This window comes from Peromyscus californicus, unplaced genomic scaffold (genome assembly GCF_007827085.1).
Source record: "Peromyscus californicus insignis strain IS unplaced genomic scaffold, ASM782708v3 Scaffold_11__1_contigs__length_118956290, whole genome shotgun sequence".
Classification (NCBI taxonomy): domain Eukaryota; kingdom Metazoa; phylum Chordata; class Mammalia; order Rodentia; family Cricetidae; genus Peromyscus; species Peromyscus californicus.
Window position 1 is genome coordinate 111,507,202 of NW_026294402.1, and position 17,100 is coordinate 111,524,301.

General features: G+C 42.6%; 1 protein-coding gene and 1 long non-coding RNA gene across 15 annotated transcripts in view; one reads left to right on the forward strand and one right to left on the reverse strand.

Moving 5' to 3' along the window:
- Positions 1-2,414, forward strand: part of LOC128100986 (uncharacterized) — a 5,610-nt gene extending 3,196 nt beyond the window's left edge. The window contains exon 3 of the long non-coding RNA XR_008214976.1: positions 234-2,414. This is a non-coding gene — a long non-coding RNA (uncharacterized LOC128100986). The remainder of the gene's footprint in view (positions 1-233) is intronic.
- The window catches only part of Rbms3 (RNA binding motif single stranded interacting protein 3), a 1,493,133-nt gene that overhangs the window by 693,566 nt on the left and 782,467 nt on the right, over positions 1-17,100 (reverse strand). The window lies entirely within an intron of this gene.

Consider the following 17,100-nt stretch of genomic DNA (forward strand, 5'->3'; position numbering starts at 1 on the left):
AAGGAGAAACAGAGTCATTGGGATCCTGCTTGAAAAGAACCATTAAGAAAATTCTCTCCCAAAAGGAACCTTTAGGTAAAAGTCAGCACATGATCCAAGTCCTGGCATTTGGTACCATTAGAGTGTTTAATGTTCAAAGCCTTAACTGGCCGCCAGTCTCTCCTCCCTCCTCTGCTGTCTCCACACGCTTCCATTTCTTCATTCATAAAATGTCGCTCTCCACTTTTTTATAGCTCATATGAGGATCAGCTAAGATGATCATCTGGAGAATTTGGGTCACCTCTAACGTGTCATATCTGCCTCCATTAGATGCCAGCCTCTATCTGGGGGCAGGTAAGCCAACTAGAGGAAACAACCAACATAGAAAACTTTCTACATCTCAGGAGTGTGTTAGCACAGCCCAGAGGCTACCATGAAGCAGCAAAGGGCAAAGACCACATGGTGAGGCTGAAGTGGGTGTCGGCAGCTAAGCCACTGTAGGCTTGGTGTGATGGTTAATGGCGTCACCTGGACAGGACCTAAAATCACACAGGAGATTATCACCTTCTGGGGATGTCTCTGAGGGATCCTCAAGACTAGGCTGAGGTGGAAAGACCCAACCTAAATATGGGTATCACCAAGCCATTAGCTTGACTCCTGGACTGAATAAAAAGGAGGAAAGTGAGCTGAGCACCAGCGTTCCTCTCTCTCTCTGCTTCCTGGATACGAACACACTGTGACTGCTGGCCTCCTTCTCTCAGCACAACTTCCTGCCTTGATGGAATGCACCTTCAAACTGTGAGACGAGTAAACCCTTTCCCATTAAGGTGTTTCGTCAGATGTTTTATTGCATCAAGGAGAAAAGTCATTTAAGTATTTGGTAAGGACATGACAGGGACAGCTAAACTGTTAACAGAGAGTGATGCATTGGAAGCCCATCCACATCTCCTGACCTGAGGCTCAGACTTCTTCTGCTTGAGGACACTGTCATCCCACATGACCCACTGAGCTCCTTCAGATCCCAAGACTGGTAAGAGCATCATCCAAGACCTCTTTCACCAGTTCTGACCAAGGACATTGGTATTCTCATATGAACAACTGACTCTGGAGATTCCCTGAAGGAAACATTGTCTTACTTACAAACAAAAGGCTAAATAATTCCTCAGTCAAAGCAATAGCCCGCTTATATGTAAGGTTCTCGGCATGAGTCTATGCTATCAGCAATTTCTACACAAATTGCTACATTCCAAAATACTATTCTATTTCATTAGATTATTATAATGTTCTGGGCATTGATGGTCATTAGCCTCAGAATCCTCATTGCACACTTAAGGCTTTCCCTAAGTAATGCAAAGTGGGTTCAGAAGAATTATAAGATCCATGGTGTCACTTACACACACACACACACACACACACACACACACACACACACACACACACATCTCTTAGACACACTAGTAGCCATAGCCATTCAGGAGGCAAGATATTCCTACCAGAAATGGTGTTTATAGAATTTCTGGTCTGTTGAAGTAATAGTACTTTCCATTGGAATGCCTAAGTGAAGGTCGGAGGCACCTGGTTTGAGTCACTCCCTTAATCAGAAGCCTGCTGTGCCCTGGCTGGTACCTAACCAAGGAATCCTGGGGCAACAAACAGCATTAGAGGGCATGGGTGCTCCCAGGTTCCTGAGACATTCAGCCTGGCAGGAGAGGGCCCCTCTGCAGACAAGCTCTGACCTCTAAGATGGCCTGGCTGCCACAGACATGCCATGCATAGGTGGAGTACTATGGTGCTGAGATGGATGTCAGAGGAGTAAAGGAGACACCCCATAGTCTGTGTTCAGTCTGCCCCCTAAAGAAAATCTGGGCTCTCTTATGAGCGGCTTATTATTTTTTGATTATAGAGACTGTGGTGGCTAAGTTTGGTTGCCAACCTGACAGGATTTGGAATCACAGAGGAAACCTCTGGGTATGTCTGTGACAGAGTTTCTCAATTTGGTTAATGGAGGTACAAAGGCCAACCCTAAATGGGACTGTGCTAGTCCCTGAGATTGGGTCTAGGGATGAATAAGAAGGAGAAGCAGAGCTAAGCATCAGCATTTATCCAGCCCAGCCCCAACCCTGCTTCCTGACTAGGAATACAATGGGACCAGCTGCCTCAATGCTCTTACTGCGCTGCCTGCCCTCCATGATGGGTAGTGTTCTCAAATCCTGACCCGAAATGAAACCTTCCTTCCTTGAGTTGCTTTTCTCAGATATTTTGTCAAAGCAATAAGAAAGGCAAGAAATACACAGACTTGGCCAAAGGAAAACACAGGAAGAGCAAATAGAGAAAAAACATAAATTCCAGGTAAAGGAAAGCACTAATCTATAATCAAGAAGGACAGCCATGATGTTGAGTTATTCTTTTATTCATAAAGATTTGTTTTTATTTTATGGTTCGCTCTCTCTCTCTGTCTGTCTGTCTGTCTCTCTCTGTGTGTGTGTTGGAAGGAAATATGGACATCGTATGTGTGCAGTGCTCAAAGAGGCCAGCAGAGGGTGTCAGATCCCCTGGAACTTGAGTTATGTACAGGTGGTTGTGAGCCACCATGTGGGTGGTGGGAACTGAAAATACTCTCCAAGAGTAACCAGTGCTCTTAACTGTGGAGCCATCTCCCCACCAATGAGCATTATTAACTGCAACTAAGTTCTTACTAAATAATCCAGGACACTGACCTAAATATTATCCACCTGGTCCTCAGATAGACTTCATAACTCCATATATCTGCCAAACGGCAGACATTTATGAATGACTTTTTTTTCATTTTCATATCTGAGAACCAAGTTGAAAAACATTGTCCACTACTTCTCATATCTACTCAAATTTTTCCTGCAATGCATACTTTATCACAGTTTTATGTTAAGAGCATCCCCAAAAGCTCATGTGTACATCACTGAGATCCTTGTGTAATGCCTTCTCTTCTAGCCTCTCTACATATTTTATCATCACACTTAATGCTTGTGGTAGGCACACCCAGTTCTCCTTGCTGCTACAGTTACCAAGACTTGAACTTCCCTGCACAACTGATTGCAACCCTGTCCACTGATCAGCAATGGTTGGTTCCACAGGGATCCCAGTGACTTGTCCCCAAGCTTCCAGTTGCCAGTGTCTGCTGTTTGTTCCCTGGTGGAAGCATTTACCCCAGTAATAACAGGACACATCCCAGAAGGCTGAGGACAGCAACTTTGGAAAGCTGCCCGGAATAACCACTGACTGGTCATAGACAAAAATCAAACAGCCAAGCAGGTGAGATGGTTCAGCTGGTAAAGGTGCTTGCTGCCAAACCTGATGACCTGGGTTCAATCCCCAGAGCCACGTGGTAGAAAGAGAGAACCACATCCTACAAGCTGTAACTTCCACACATGCATCATGACATCCCCCCACAAAAAATAAACAAATGCTGAGAATAATATCTCAGTCATGGTATACTATTGTATACTATTGAAGACTGATAGTTGTTACCAAGGAATATTCCAGACTATACTGGGGTAATATAGTACCTTTTATGGTTCCATGCTGGAGCACATCTTTTTCTATTGTTCTTATTGAGGCATCTATCCCTTTAATATCTAAGCTCCACAGACAGGAAATTCAGCTGCCTCATTCATTTTATATTACTAAGCAGAATAGTTCATGAGATTTAACACACATGTTTATTAAGTAAAGGAATTAGCAAAGAGTGGAGGATGAGAAATATAAGGAAAGGATGAAGCAGAGGAGTAGGAGGAAGAGGAAGAGAATGAGGAAGAGGAGGAGGAGGAGGAGGAGGAGGAGGAGGAGGAGGAGGAGGAGGAGGAGGAGGAGGAAAAGGCAAAGATGACTAGATGCTTTGCCAGGTGGGAAACATAGTTTTCTCAAAAAAAAAAGTTGGCATTTTTTATTGAGTTTTCAGCTTCCGGTTGCCAACAGCTAAACAGGTTTGGTCGATACAGCTAGATTTAATTTGGTTGGGTTGATTTTTAACCCGAGGGGGGAAAGGCCAGATTGACAGAATTTGGACTAAAAGACTACTAGGTGAAATTACCAGATAAAGTACAGGCTCTCTGGTAAATCAGTAAATATATCACATTTTTTTTAGCATAAGTATATCCTCAATATTACATGTGATATGTCCTGTGAACTATTTGGACCATATTTATAAAGATGACTCATTGCTCAGTTGAGATTCTGACTCAACTGAGTATTCTGTGTTTTTGTTTTCTCAGTCTGGAAGCTATACTCCTAACTGACCCATCACCATGGGGACAGGCCATGCAGGCGATAAAGATTTCATAGAATGCATATTTAAGAACAAGTAGCAATGGTTAGTATTTTCAATTACCATTCAGACTTATCATCAGGGGCATATTGTGGCTTAGGAATCTTTAGGGAAAATTAACTTGGGGACATACTTTGTTTAGCCAGTTTGAAGTATAAAAGTATTATCATCTAGCTTTAAGCTGGTTATTTCCTCTTAGCATGAGGGAAATTCTGTTCTGTTTCTCCTAAAATCTTAAACACAAACAAGTGCTATCTGAAATGGCCATGTGCAGACCCCCATCCTTGACATTAGGCAGAGCCCTTTAAGGAACTAAAGAGATGGCTTGTTGGGTCAAGTGTCAGATGCACAAGATGGAGGACATAAGTTCAGTTCCTAGAGTGCATAGAATTAAAAGCCAAGTACAGAGAAACTGACTTTTAATTCTGGTGCTGGAGAAGCAGAGACAGGTGGAACCCTGGGGCTCCCTGGGAAGCCAGCTTAGCCTACTTCTCAAGTTCCAGAATAGTGAGACCTTATCTGGAAAAAAAAGTCCAACATCAGAGTAATGAACATACAGTTATATTCTGCCTTCTACACACACACGCGCACACACACACACACACACACACACACACACACACACACACACACACACCAGGCACCCACACATACAGAAGAACATGGAACATGCACACAGTAAGAAGGTGCAGTTAAGAGAGACCAAACAAAGGTACAAACAGAGGAGAGAAAAGGGGCAAAGCAAAGTCACCCACAAGATATGCCAAGAGCAAATGGTAATTGTCAAAACTTGCCCGCTCATGGCCAGCCAACATGAGGCTAAACCTGACCTGAACAGCACATCTTCATAGTTTCACGGCTCTTGTGCCTAAGTCATGAAGTCTGGGGTCCTGAAAGTTGGCTTTGCACATTGCAGTTTTCTAATCATTTTGATTGCCACTTACAACAGTATCACCTGAAACCAACCTTAAAAAATAAAACATATTCCTTCACCATAAGTGGTCTGAAAAGCACGGGTCACAAAAACACACCGTTTCCTAATTTGTCTTCATTCCCATCAGCACACTTCTAGGGGAGAAAATAGGCGAATTGATTTGTATTCTGATTGCAATTGAAAGAATAAAGAAAGCCACAAAGCCCTGCCAAGGCAAACATGGCACTTCCGACGGAGGAAAAGAATTCCTCTTGTCTTTGTCTTGCCTCCTTGGCTCACTCTTGTCTGTTCTTTGCCCTGTGACCTCCACCGTCTTCCTGACCCCAGGGAAGACATCTCAGTGTTCAAAAAACAAAACACAACAACAAACCCCCAAAACAAATCGGACAGCACCGTGCCCCAGGGGACTGGCTGTGGTGGGATGGACTCTGGCTGGAGTCTCAGCTTTTCTCACATACGAAGTGCAGGAGTATTTAACCATTGCAAGCCACGTTCCGATCCCATATTGCACAGTGCTAGGATATACTCACTGCTACAATAAGATGAGTCTGCTTTGTGGGATCTGTGGGAATAAATTGGCATCCCTAGGGCTCACATCATTAGGAGGAGTCACCCCCATCACACCTGGTTGTGAGAACCCCAAAGAATTGATTCCCTTCATCTCTGTACTAGAAGATCCTGACCCAAATGTTTTGCCCTCTAGAGAGAGCATCCTCTTTTGTGGTGGGTGTGTGTATGTGTGTGTGGTGTGTGTGTGTGTGTGTGTGTGTGTGTGGTGTGTGTGTGTGTATGTGTGTGTGTAGTGTGTGTGTGTGTGTGTGTGTGTGTGTGTGTGTGTGTGTGCATGTGTGGTGTGCACATGCATGCCCCTGTGGACTCGTGGAGTTCATCAGGTAGCCTAAGGCTCTCCACAATATTTCTTTGAGACAAGGTCTCCCCTGTCTCATACTTCCCAGTGCTGGACTCATAGGTGCAGCCATGCCTGGCTTTCTCTGCGTGTCCTGGGGATCTGTCATCAGGCTTGTACAGTGAGCAGCTCTGTGTGCGGATATAATGTCAGTCTGATGCTCTGGGCAGTGCCTTGCAGACAGCTCACTCCTGGAAGTCTCTACTCCCATCATTCTCACAAGAGACTTCAGCATGCTGAACCCTTCTCTTATTATACAGTCATGAGACATAATTATCTCTTTTTCCTTCAGGAACTTTGTGACCAAAAGTAATGAGAGGGAGAGAGCTAAATATACTATTTACTGAGACCCCTAAATGCTAAGATCATAGACAAATAGTGGTCACTTAGAGATTCGTTATGGACCTATAGAATCTTCATTTTTAACAATTTAACCCTGAAAAGCTTAGCCACCTTGAGTGTGGTTATTTAGGAGGGAATGTAACTCAGGACCTATTTCATTCTCTATTACAACGTTTAGCCTTTCAGAGAACCAGCTTCCCTATAAAAACATGTACAAGGCTGCCTGTTATATAGGGCTAGTAAAACTAAGAGGTAATTAGTCCAAGCTACACCTCTAAACAACAGGAGTGTGGTTTTGCCCAGTTTGTAGAGCTCTGGATTAATTTAAACTAATTGTTTCTCTATTTCCCTCTGTGAGAGATAAACTTTAGTACTCATAAAGTATCAAGAAAGGAAGAAAAGCGAAGAGGTTGAGCAATCTGATCAGGACCATCAGTAAATACATGGTAATGCTCCAGTCGGAATTCAGGGAAGGTGGTCCAGTGTGCACTCCCCCAAGGAGCTCAGAGGATGCACCTTTGGATGGATTCTGCTCATCGTGAAAGGATTCCTGGGAAGAGGTTCTTTCATGGAGAAACTAGTGGGAAGCTAAACCAACCCATTTGCTGTCAGAGATGGGTAAGGGGTGACACGGGGGTGGGGGGGGTGGGAATGAGAGATAAAGCAAGGGGGTGACTTGTTCCCCTTTAAAAGACATGGCTGCATCCAGTATGCCAGTCAACTTTGCCCATCTCTTCCAGTCTTGCCCACGCGGGTTCCCTGTACTCAGCCTTTGGAGGCAGAGAGAATCTCAAGGAACCACTAGAACACATTTCTTTTTCTTTTAATGCCAAGTAGGATTCCTGAGAAGCTAGTGTCTTTTTACGTCTGGTGGGGAGGGTGACTGAGAGGGTCTCAGGATTAGCCACATGGACTCCAACAACCTCTCACAGGAAGAGTACTAGAGCATCCTTGCTGCTGTTCCGGGAAGGAAGCCTGACACATATGGGAACCCAGGGATGTCACTTCTCCATCACTTCCAGGGATGTCGGCAGCTTTGCCAAAAGGACGTTGAGCCCCCAGAAGCCTCTCTCTCATTTCTCACATGGGCTTGAAACACTGGTATTTCTGACCCATAAAAGGAAAAACTATCAAAAGGACTGTTTGCCTGATGGCATCCCAAGTCCTTGCCTGATGGAGAAGGGTGATTAGAGTGTGAGGTGTATGACAATGTATATGTTCATAATAGCACAGAGACCAACATTCTTCTATCCCCTCTTTCACAGTCACTATTCTGGAGGCTAATTAGGTGACTACATGGGTAAAATGCTTACTCTGAAAGCATGAGAACCTGAGTTCAAATCCCCAGCACCCACATAAAGCAGAGTGTGGCAGCATGCCTCTGTAACCTCTAGTACTAGGGGTAGGCGTGGGAGAATACCATTGACACCTATTCAGGATTTCAGTGGGCAACTCCTATGAGTTCTGAAAAGGCTGATTCTGTGACTACACACCTATTAGAAGTTATGGCCATCACGGGAATACTTGTATAAATTAAGACTGATAATGCATATGTCTCAAATAAAATGAGACTTTTTTTGCCTATTACAATATAAAGCATGCTACAGGTATACCACACAATCCCACAGGCCAAGCAGTCATAGAAAGATCCAATCAAACTTTAAAGGATATGCTAAATAAACAGCAACAGGTAACAATGACTCCTAGAAATAGATTGCATAGTGCCTTATTAACCTTGAATTTTCTCAATGCTGATGAGAAAGGAACAACAGCTGCGGAGAGACATTGGACGACAGACAAAACTTCTGAGCTAAACCAACCGATTTACTTCAAAGTGTGTTGACCTCAGAATGGAAACCAGGATATGTCCTACACTGGGGAAAGGGTTTTGCTTTTGTGTTCATGGGAGAAGAAAAGCTATGGATACCAACAAAATTAATAAAAATTTAATTCGAACAGGAAAAACCCCTTGATGGGGAGAAGTAAAAGATCATCCACCAATGTGACATCTCTACAAGTTGTAAGACAAACTTGACAATCCAGGGTTGGGGCAGGGTTCGGGTTTTGTTTTTACAGGATAATAAAAATACCCATCTTCTGCCGGGTGGTGGTAGTGCATGCCTTTAATCCCAGCACTCGGGAGGCAGAGCCAGGCAGATCTTTGTGAGTTCGAGGCCAGCCTGGTCTACAGAGTGAGATCCAGAAAAGGCGCAAAGCTACACAGAGAAACCGTGTCTTGAAAAACAAAAAACAAAACAAAACAAAAATACCCATCTTCCAGAAATCATAAGGCCTTGGATATCCAAACATCTACAACAGAAGAAAAGAATCTATTGGTACCGATTTACACAGGGTAAAATCTCACTGCCTAACATCTATATCTCTTTGACTCTAGAAAAGTTATGGTTCCGATTCAATTATATATCAAGCCAGCTTTTAGTTGGAAGTTGGCTCCCTCATTCTCTAAACCCAAGCATATTGCTAAAAGAAGAAAAATTTAAGAGATTCTGTCTCATATCAGAAGAGCCGTCTGGTATGGGACAAAAGAAAACCAATAAAAAGGGACCATTATCACCAAGATACTATTTCTCTCCATGCTTATTCTTGACTTCTTGGAATTCCTTTTTATATGTCATGTTATCTTTAAATCCAAACTTTCCACTTTCATATTAATAATGCTCAAGTTTTCCACAGCAAAAAATAAATCTTCTCCAGTAGTAATTTCTGGTCTCTGGAAGGAAGATGGGGCCCCACAACAACAACTCTATCCAGTCCAGAATGATGCCATGGTACCTAAGAACATTACTCATGATCAGCTTCAGAATGAAAACTCTTCAGGACAGTTCCAAGATGAGATGGTCCATCACACTATACTTTTAGCCAGAATATCAGACAATCTAATCTATTTCTGAGACTAGCTGCATACTCTATAGATAGCCCTATTTAGACCTAACAATCTAAGCTTTCTTACAGCACCCCACAGAGATACCATCACCCCCTAAACAGCAGGTAGTCATTGTAAGAGAACAATGCCCCTCTCCCAAATGTTTCATTTTTCTCATGGTTATGAATGGATGGTTGTAGAGTTAGGGGCAGAACAATAAAATTTGGACTCAGTATTCATTTTTAGAAAAAAAAAGGGAGGAATGGATAGGTATAGGATATTAAGGTAGATTATTATATTTACTTGTAAAATAATTTAGTAAAATATCAGTCTTAGATAATTTGCATTGATATAGATTCTTGTATAGTGATATAAATGCAAACTATTTTGCTATTCCTATTTAAGATAAATTGTATATTGATACAAATACAGAATTATATTTATTGTAATTTACATATGTTTCTACTCCTGTTTGAAATATTTCATATATTGATACAAATGTAAAATTATATTTGTCATACTGTATGTATGTTCTACCTCTGTTTAGAATATTTTGTATACTGATATATATTTAGGATTATTGTCATATATATGACTATATATATGTATATGTATATATATATATATTCCTACCTCTGTTTAAGCTATTTTGTGTATGGTCACAAACTTGAGGTCATTGTCCTTATAAGGTACATCTGCTTACAGACTGTTTATCTTGTTATGTGAAGCCTTAGTCCTTAAGTTATTTTAATAGGGAAGACTTACTGAGTTATAGTCACTCATGGTTATCATTTCTGTAGTCATTTTAGTTAGATTCTTAAGACTTACAGAAACATATGTAGATGGATAGGTAGTCTTCAAACACTTCATAGACCTAGAGAATATGGCATTTAAATGTTTTGATAATTTAGAATTCCATTGACATGAGACACGATTGTACCTGACAGCATCAATCCGATCCCAAGAGAATGTTGGGCTTCTGAGACATTTCTATTTGGAAGTTTGTCTTCTTCTTGGCACAAAAAAATGGCCTATTGGGCAAAAAACTGCCCTTGCCTCAACTGTTTACAGTATGAATACTGTCCCTTTGGTACGAGCAGGACACAAGGAAAAGCAACTATTGAACTCTGCCAAGACAGGGTAGGATAGTCTTTCAAAAAACCTGCTTCTGAAAATATTCTGACAGATACTCTAGGCCTGTAGCCAATTTGAATGCACCAATGACACTGAGAAATTCTAGGTGACTGTCCAGGCTGCTAGCTGTCTCTGTCTACTCTCACAAGATTCCTGAAAGTTGCTTGTGTCCTTCTCCCTTTTCTCAGGTATTATTATATTTCTTCTCAGGTCTTTGATGGGATTGGAGACTAACAGTTATAATTACAATCTTTTTGTATTTTAGCTAGAATATATTAAGTATTAGATTCAGGTTCTTCAAGGTAGGACATCTTTTGGAATGATCTCTGTAACATGCCATTTACCTATGTTCCAGACTTCTCTGGATTTAAGTATGTGTTTCTTGTTTGATATTGTTCTTGTTGGTGTAGTTTCATCTTGTATAGGTCATTATCCCTTATTCCTCTGGCACAATATTTGGTAACCATCCCTATTGTAAATAGTTTTGTATTAGGTTAGAATTTTCTTGTTTAGACAAAAGGGGGGAGATATAGTGGGTAGCTGTTCTAGCTTTGACCTTAAAACACTGCCCCTAGTGTGACAGCAGGTAACTGCCACACCTACCTATGACCTGCCCCTGGGGAGTGACTGTGAGGGAGCCCCTTAAGCCTCGAGGTGCGTCCATGCTGGCCTTTTCTGGATACCTCATGGTCCTGGAAGCTGGATGGTACCTCATTCTCTCCTGGATCCTGTAAGCAACCCCTATTAGCTGTAAGTTACCCCAGAAATAAACCTCTCTTGATTACCAGGTAAATTATGTGGAATTGCCTCATTAATTACAGTTATACAAATCCCTGGAGCTCACCGCCTAGACAGTCTAGCCAACTGGTGACATCCCTGTTCCACGAGAGACCCTGTCTCAAAAGAACAGGACAGAGAGCAACTGAGGAAGACGTCAGCCTCTATTGTGATCTCGGGTCTCTACATGCTCCCTGCCCCCTCTTTCTCTCTCACACACAGTCACTATCCATGTGAAGGTACAAATCTTACCAAGGACAGGGAACGCAGATGAGTCTCATGGTAAAGTGGAACCTGGTCTGCACGTCTGATACAGCTTTGTCATGTGGTGCCTTTTAAAGGCCCATCTAATCCCAGCTTACTTCTATTTGCCACAAACTCAAAACATGCACCTATTTTCTTGGTAAAGAAATAATACTTGCGTCAAGGTCACTCAGTTACTCCATCAGCCGGTACTAAAAGAATCCATCTATTACAGCCAGGTATGTATCCTGGTCAGCGTGTTTGCTTTTGGAAAACTCTGTCAGCTTCAGTACAACCTGTTGCTTGTGGAAACACTTAGCTTCTCCATCCAGAAGCGTTTTTTCCTCAAAGAACATGAAGCCTCTCAAGGCCTTGATATTATCTATTTTCCAGTGAAGGGATGTGAGCTTGATACCAGGTTCAGTCTGCCTTTGGCATTTTAAATGTCTGCTTTTAAGGGGACTCCTGGAGCTGAGGTGCTGACCACTGGCCTCAGCAGATCTGGTGGTCCCTTCCCTAGCTTACAAAGGGCCGGCTGACATGCTCCTGGCTCCATTTCCACTGGGTAACTGCATTCTGTTGACTTGCAACTTTCCCACCAGTCCATCTTCTGGGACAGAATGCCTTCAGGATGCTGGGTTGCCTGGCCCGTGCTTTTGAGATGGGAACAGCTGACAAGTTGCATTGTGGGTGGGATGAACTGCAGAGCCAGGTACAAAGGTTTTCTTCTACTAGTACCAATTCTAACCCAGGAGCAAGCTGTAAGTGTGTCCCTTATTTGTTCACTGAATATGAGTATCTCCCTACCGAAAAAGCAGAGATAATAACAGTAAAGCATAAACACAACCCGGGAGGGAACAAGGAAATCCCCTTTCACTAAAGCCAGGCTGTTGTGTGGTCTCCAGGCAACCTGGAACCTGGAAGGGTGTCCAGATTTTAGTTTTGACAACAGGGATAAAGAATTCTCATGTACTAAGTCACCTTTGCCCTTCACATACACAGATGCACACATACACCTATACAGGCACAAATACATGCTCTATACATACACATATGCTCACACATAAATGCATATATACATGCACACACACTATACATACCCACATGTACACATGCATGTGCACACTTGCACACTCAGACATATATGTATACATATACATAAATACACACAAAGCACAATGTATATGCACGTATACACACATACACACACAAACACACAAATAGATACATGTGCTCACACACACACTCACACACAAAGATATATACACACATGCACACATGTCCTTGTAGGCACACATGCACATAAATAATATACATTTTACATATACACATTTTTTATATATGCACACATACACATATGTATATACCCATGCACTTAAACAACATATGGATGTAAAGACAGACCAACACATATGAAAACACACACCTATATACATGTACATATGCAGAGATATACACGCACACTCATAAACACACAGATACACACACATGTATACATGCACACACACATATACAAAGGTATGCATATCTATAATCACTTTTCTTCCATCTCTGAGACTCTTCATTGGTTTCCCATGAAACCTCATTAGACCATCCCTGGGCAAACTCCTTTGTAGTAATGAACTCTTTAATGTCAATGTGTTTATCCTTTTTACCAAACTGGTATCTAATAGCAGTCCTAACCATGCCCATGATACAATGAGTTGAACTGCAGCCGATGTGCTCAACTTCTCTCAACCTCTGTCCCCCAAGTGGTACTCCTACAGAATGCCAGTCACAAGAATAGCCCAGAGCACATCTCTTGTAGACACCTCCATGGAGTTACAGCAAAGCAGAGAGTCGCTTTGCTTTGGGGGCTCGAGCTCAAACAAACATTACCTGTTCAAACCTGTCTGTCCCCTGACCTTCCAGACATGTGAGGCAGTTGTGCAAGTGTGACCTGGCTGTACAAGGCACCTGTATCAATGCAACACTTGATAGTGACAGACAGGAGTGAGTGTGTAAGCAGCTTCCAAGTTTACAGGCAAACATTGCCATAATTCACCTCTGCATTAGCAGGCTGGTCTCAGTAAACATGGACCACCAGTGCTCTGTCTACAACTGTTTCTCACTTTGCATTCAGTACAAACTTTTCTAGCAGAAATTTTGATGACATCCCATCACACTGAGTTCCCTCCTCCATGTTTCTTAGGGGACCACATTCCAAGCAACCCCTCCACACCTGAGTCCTTTTCTCACACTCTGATGGTGCAGGACTGATAGTCACACAGAGAGGTTGTCCTAATGAAGACACAGGCTGTACCCATATGGACAACATATGGACCCAAAGACAGACCTACACATGAAAACACACACACATACACATGTACATGTATACAGAGCTGGACTCTACATTGATGGTGTAGGACTCCAAACTCCACCCTGATAGTCACACAGAGAAATCATCCTAACGAAGACACAGGCTGTACCTGGTCCTTTATCTTCATATAGCAGACAAGCCTGCCAGGGAGAGGACCAGGGCATATAGGTGGTCAGATCACATACTATGTTTATAAAAAAAACAAGGACAGGATTAGACCATGCCTTGATGTGTATTTTGAAATGATAAATAGGTTAACTCTAAATGTTACCTCTAACTGATGATTCTAGAATTATTCCGAGCCTTGTCACAGAGGAAAAGGAACCCAGATTCTGTCTCATTTTGGCTCTGTGGGTTATCATAAATTAATGCAGAGGCCCCAAGTCCCTTCCTGACTCAGGCTGACTTGAATCCTAATTTGCACCATGCAGCAGCATTGGCAGTGACATCTGCATATCTCAGTCTCGTACCACCTTGGCCCCAAGCCAGAAAAGCATTTGTGATGCAGAACCCAGCACTGCTCACTGTCAGTACCCTGACCTGGAGGGCCCAGTGAAGACCAGACTGAGTCCATCACTGCCACAGACGTATCTGGAGATTTATGGATCACATGCTGCACTGCTGTATAAGGTGAAGGCTGTGAAACTACACCCCGATGTTTCTGGAAAGAGTCATTGTTTGCTCATGTGGACCAAGTCACACTCTACTAAAAAAGTAACCTTTTAGCTCCATAAGAGAGAGGAGTGTAGGGGACAGGAAGAAGGGGAAGGGAGCCTCCCCTGCTTTACAGGCTTGCTTACCCTTCCTTTCTTCCTTCCTTCCCTTTTCCTTTCTTCGATCCACACTTCCTCCTTACTTTCCCTCCCTTTTTACCTTTCTTCCTTCTTCCCATGTGTGCATCCTCCCCATGCATGCATGTGCCTATTTGGTCATAGGCAGTGGAGAGCATGGGATGACCGTAGTTATCATCCCTCAGCAGTCAGAACCTTGTTTTTGAAGCAGGGTCTCTCACTTTTACCTGGAACTCACCAAATATGCTATTGGCTGGCCAGTGAGCACCAGCAATACCCATGTCTCACTTCCCCACTCCACCTGCCTGCCTGAGTTTTTATGTGAGTGCTTATATTGGGTTTAGGTCCTCATGCTTGCACAGTAGGTACCTTACCCTTGCTCTTTAGAACAGTAGTGATATGGCATCTTCATGTGGATGGCAGAGCCTGGTGGAGGAAGCCACAAAAGAGGAGGGTAGACCTTGGGGTACAATGGTTCCTATTAGAAAAGGCCTATGCAAAGGACACTATCAATAAGACAAAATTGCAGCCTACAGAATGGGAAAAGATCTTCATCTACCCCACATCTGACAGAGAACTGATCTCTAAAATATATAAAGAATTCAAGAAACTAGACATCAACAAACCAAATAATCCAATTTAAAAAAAATGGAGTACAGATCTAAACAGAGAATTCTCAGCAGACGAATCTCAGATGGCTGAAATATAATTAAAGAATTGTTCAACATTCTTAGCCATCAGGGAAATGCAAATCAAAATAATTCTGAGATACCATGTTACAACTGTCAGAATGATTAAGATCAAAAACACTGAAGACAGCTTATATTGGAGAGGATGTGGAGCAAGGGGAACACTCCTCCACTGCTGGTGGGAGTGCAAACTTGTACAGCCACTTTGGAAATCAGTATGGTGGTTTCTCAAAAAGTTGGGAATCAATCTACCTGAAGACCCAGCTATTCCAATCTTGGGCATATACCCAAAGGATGCTCAATCACACCACAAGGACACTTGCTTAACTATGTTCAAAGCATCATTATTCATAATAGTCAAAACCTGGAAACAACCTAGGTGCCCCTCAACCGAAAAATTGATAAAGAAAATGTGGTATATTTACATAATGGAGTATCACTCAAAGGTAAACAACAAAAAACAATGACATCATGAAATTTGCAGGCAAGTGGATGGAAGTAGAAAAAATCATCCTGAGTGAGGTAATCCAGACCCAGAAAGACAAACATGGTATATATTCACTCATAAGTGAATATTAGCTATAAAATAAATGATAACCATGCTATAATCCACAGCCCCAGAGAAGCTAGGTAATAAGGAGGGCCCTAAGAGGGACACATGGATTTCCTTGGGAAGGAGAAATGGAAGAGATCTCCTGGGTGGGAGAGGGAATAGGGGGATAGGAACAGGAGGGATCTGGTTGGGAGGGTTGGGTGTGGGATAGAGAAGGGGAGTAGTAAAAGGGATATTTTGATGAAGTGGGTATTTTGGGGTTAGGGAGAAAACTGGTGCCAGGGAAGCTTCCAAGAACCCACAAGGATGACCATCTCCTTTAATCAGATTGGTGACTACCCTAATTGTCACCAGAGAGCCTTAATCCAGTAACTGATAGAGGCAGATGCACTGATCCAGAGTCAACCACCAGGCCAAGCTCCAGGGGTCCTAATGAAGAGGGGGAGGAGAGATTGCATGAGTGTGGGGGTGGGTGTTAAGGTCATGATGGGTGAACCCACCAAGATAGCTGACCTGAGCTTGAGGGAGCTCATGGACACTGGACCAAAATCTAGGGAGCCTGCATGCCCTCTGTATGTGTGTGGGAGCTGTGTAACTTGGTCTGTTTGTGGGGCTCCTAGCAGTGAGATCAGGATCTGTCCTGGTACTTGAGCTGGCTTTTGGAAACCTATTCCCCATGCTGGGTTGCCTTGCCTAGCCTTGATGCAGGAGGAGGAGCTTGGTCCTGACTCAACTTGATGTGCCATGTTTTATTGCCTCCCATGTGAGGCTTGCCCCTTTCTGAACAAAGATAGAGAAGGAATGGATGTCGGGGGAGTAGATGGGAGATGGAGGGAAGGAATGGGAGGAGAGGAGAGAGGGAACACTGTGGTCAGTATATAAAACAAATGAAAATTAATTAATTAATTAGCTAAAAACCAGGAAAGGCCTATACAGTCTCTGGATCATATTTATTTGACTTTGTAAAATTATCAATTTTACTTGTCTTTTATAAAAGCTCCAAAATGTAAAACTGTCTAAAAGCAAATAAAATCCATACATGTGATGCTACCACCCAGACATTATTGCTATTTATGCTTATCTATTTGTTTCTGTCCCTTCCATGTGATCCCTGTCTCCCTCCGTCCCACCTATATACATGAAATTTTTATATTTTGTTTATTTCCTTCTTACATATTGTAAAGAGTTTTTAAATACCATTTAACAAG